This window comes from Borostomias antarcticus (genome assembly GCF_949987555.1).
Source record: "Borostomias antarcticus genome assembly, chromosome: 17".
Taxonomy (NCBI): Eukaryota; Metazoa; Chordata; class Actinopteri; order Stomiiformes; family Stomiidae; genus Borostomias; species Borostomias antarcticus.
Window position 1 is genome coordinate 18987839 of NC_140250.1, and position 4233 is coordinate 18992071.

The 4233-nt window shown below is 39.9% G+C and overlaps 1 protein-coding gene across 1 annotated transcript in view; it reads right to left on the reverse strand.

Annotated features, from left to right (window-relative positions):
• The window catches only part of satb2 (SATB homeobox 2), a 44722-nt gene extending 41559 nt beyond the window's left edge, over window positions 1-3163 (reverse strand). The window contains 1 exon segment of the mRNA XM_084451859.1: window positions 2474-3163. The gene's annotated coding sequence lies outside the window, so the exon portion shown is untranslated.
• Window positions 3164-4233: the final 1070 nt, after the last annotated feature.

Below are 4233 nucleotides of genomic sequence, written 5' to 3' on the forward strand. Positions count from 1 at the left end.
TTGAAGAACACAGTTTGCATCTTTGTAATTATACAGTACCTACTTGAAAACGTATAGATTACGAGACGAGTAGCGTAGCTTTTAGTCTGCTACCATTCAAGCGACCATTTAAGTCCTAACTATTGCTTCTGACATAGTGGAGGGAGCGACTGTTTTCATTTACTGAAACGCATTTGGCTCCCTCGCTGAAGTTATATATGGGCTATTGATTTCAGAATGCATGTGCCCCAGACCTTCAAGTAAAACCAAAGTTCTATGTCAAAGCCGTAAAGGTTAGAAACTGCGAGGGTACTTTTGGCAATTCATGAATGTGTGTTTATCCTTTGAGAAAGTTCACCCTTACAATTGTATTCATGGACACTGAGGTCCTCAGACCAAATTACAGGCTATAATTCTTGTGTAGAAAAATGATGTCTCTCAATGTCTTCCACTGTCACCCAGGATGCGTGGAAGACCTGAATCATAGCCTTTAAGTGCAAGGTGTAGTCTTCATCAGCCTTTGCATATGAAAACGATTACAAGCTAAATTGTTGCATGTTTGTGTATTTCTGAGAGTGTAGACTATAGTTATGTTATCCAAATGTTTTCTTGATGTCACTGAGTCATCGCCCATTTGAACGGTCAAAATTAGATTATACCAAACGTTTCTACTACTTTTGCTTAACATTAAACTATCTGAATACAACAGAATTAGAAGCATATTGCCTACTGAACACAAGGCTGGACAAATACTGAATTGCAAATGTGAATAACCAAGCGGCTGTTAAATTCTAACTCATTTTGACACATCTACTAAAAACACGGTTCAGCCATTATTTTAAAAGTTAAACATAAGACAGATAATTAAGTAAGAAAATGCACACCATGAGGCAGAAAATATTGTGCAAGAAAATAGTTTGTAAAACACACAAACACACACATACACACACACACACACACACACACATGCACACACACACACACACACGCACACACACACACACACACACACACACACATACACACAACAAACAAACAAACAAGCAAACAAACACGTAGCCTACGCAGGGAGTATTCTGCTGGTACAGAGAAAGTGTGGAGGTCACTCCTGGCAGCTAAGAGTCGGTTGGTCTGCCCGTGACCTGCATAGGAGCACAGGCCTGCGTGCCCACGCGCCTTCGGCCTTGCGTTTTAACATCACCAAACACGGTAGGCCTACACCAGCGACAAACAAAACTAGTAGCTTTCAAACGTGAATAACCATCAAATGAGCCTGAAGTAGGCTATTTCTGTAGAGTTTCTGTAGGCTGAAATAGACCCACTTGCTCTCTTATCCTAATTTAAACGCATCTGAAAATGAAAACAAGCTTTATAATGTGACACAGAGAACTAGCCTATCTTATGAACATGTGAACTTTCGGCCTAGAGTAAAAAGATTTGACGTCCAATTTGTGTTTCATGAATTAATAGTGTTTTGGGCTAGACTATATCAACTTTTTGTTGCAGTGTGATTTTCAAAAGAGGTCACGGGTTAATTCAGGATAAATTGTTAAATTAATTTGTTCATGTTCAGGTCAAAACGATTATCAAGAATAAAATTATTATGAGGCAATCGTATTATAAGTCTAGGGTAAAGACCTACATTAAAAATAATACTAACAGGCGAATGGCAGTAGCCTAATAATAATATTAATAATAATAATAATTAGACTACGTTAATCATAAAAATGCGTATGATACCCTAATAATAACATAATAACACCACTAATAATACTAATAATACTAATAATACTAATACTACTACTGCTGCTGCTACTACTACTACTACTAGTAGTAGTAGTAATAATACTAATAATAAGGACTAACATTTGAAGCAATCATAAATGATGAACGTTATTGTCACCATAATAGTATTATATATTATTATCATTATGATGATGATGATGATTATTATTGTTATTGTCATTGTTATTATTGTGAGCGTTATTGTTATTTGTATTACTATTATTATTATTATTATTAGTAGTAGTAGTAGTAGTAGTAGTAGTAGTAGTAGTAGTAGTAGTAGCCTAGTAGTAGTAGTAGCCTAGTAGTAGAAGTTTTATTATTATAACACAATCACTTATGCATTAATTGGTTCAATTTGCAAATCAGTCTCACATCTCAGTCTCCCACATCCTCAATGTTATTTAATATGAATAACTCCCCATACTACTCCTCGTTAATTGGAAGCTATTAACAACATTGTTTTAAAGCATGATAGCCTATAGACCTAATTAAGGGACGCTAATAACAACATTGTTTTTAGGATTCCTACTTGCATGTAATGTACTGAAAACCGAATAGCCCTCTATTCACCCCTGATATCGACACGTGATTTCTCCCTATCGATTCTAATGCACAAGGCTGTGTTTAAATAATAAGACATCATTGCTTCAGTTCATTTGGAATCATTTGAAAAGTTAAAGTGGGTAAGAGCTCTGCTTGTACTCACTGCTTACGGCGTGTCTGTACCTCTGCGGGCCGTTGAGGAGGCTCTGTCCATTGATCAAAAGTATTGAATCCAGGGCTAGGCTGCGTCTGCTTCAGGACGGCGGAAATCGGCTGCGATCGGAGCTTCACACAACTTCGTGCCCAAAGCGTTGACAAGGGACAGTCAGAGAAAGATGGCAAAAAGATAGAACGTGCGTGTGCTTATTGTCTTGAATTGTGGGGAAGAGAGAGAGAGAGAGAGAGAGAGAGAGAGAGAGAGAGAGAGAGAGAGGAGAGAAAGAGAGAGAGAGAGAGTTTCTTTCTCACGACCAGTGAGCCGGGGCTTGTTTGCTTGAGCGTGGAGATTCTGTTGGAGCACAAGCAGCTTCGTTTCCAGAGCAGGACTAAACCAGAAACTTGACAGCGAACCAGCTGCTGGAGTCTTTTGGTGTCTCGTTTTGTCGGTAGTCTCGCTCAAAGGCGACCGCGGTGCAAATCTGTCCTCCTCTGAACTCCGGGCTTCATCGGCGGGAAGGAAGAAAAGGCATTACGCTTCATTACCGTGAAAATGTCCATGTGAAAAATGTAGTTCCTCGAACAAAAGATCAACAGACCGAAATTGCAACGTCTGATTTCGACAGTGAAACAATGTGATAACAGAAGCGATCTCGCTATTACGGCAACAGCCTCACCGGAACCATCTGAGTGTCACTTTCAATCTCTCCGGTGCCAACGGGCGCGCTGACTGACAGAGGGCTCACGAGAGAGGGAGGCGAGAGGCGGAGAGGGGTGGAGAGAGAGGAGAGCGAGAGCGGGGGAGGGAGTGGGGGCGTCAAAAGTAATTTGGCCTATTCATACTCCTTCCTATAAGCATTTCATCTCGGGTAGAGTCCTGCTAACAGCTCCTATTGCTCCTATGGGTTTCCCTTTTGGCCAGACCGATTGATTGAGATTGCGTGCCATTTTATCAATGACATACAGATTGTAGATAGAATTGATTAAACGCCCCTAAAGCCTTATGTAAGATACTGTCTTGTCAAACATCTGCATTCACTTCTGCAGAAGAGAATAAGCATGTCCATGTCCTGATCGTTGGCAAAATTAATGATGTCCAAATGCACCCTAGATTATCAATAAGATAACCAAGTTTAAGTCCAAACTCGAGAGCGATAGCTGCGATAGAGCGACGTGTTTATCGGCAGCCTAACAAAGTGTGTTACTGCCCGTGACCCTGCAGTCCCAGCTCGCGGTATTAGATGCCTTGTGTAAATACAACAGCAGTGCGCTGTCAGGTTAAACATGTTAATGATCAACCGCATTCTTGACAGACAGATGTCACTGCTTTTTGACAAATAATGGAGCCCACGTTCAAATGAACCTAGTGAAAGGTTGCGTTGACGTGATTTAACACAAAATTACATACAATACATATAGGCCTACCGTATTGTTAACCCTGAATATTTGGTGATCTTTTATCTGATCCCTGTTTTAGGCAATTGGCAATTGTATTCTATTGGATAACTTAGTTTTTTATATCTATGTGAGTAAACGGAAAGCATGTATTTCAGTTCGCAGTCTAAACTAAACGTGATATCCGTTATCAGATCTGTACTACATCCCTGTGCCTCTGGTGAAAATAGATTTGGTAAAGCAGCTATAGACCTAGTCTTCTCTGAACTGAGCATGCGCAATAAAATGACAGTAAACAAGTAAACAATAAAGTGTCATGAAAAGTTTTGCAACATTCTCAAAGAATGTGACTGTGGAAGTAAAGTCTAGCCG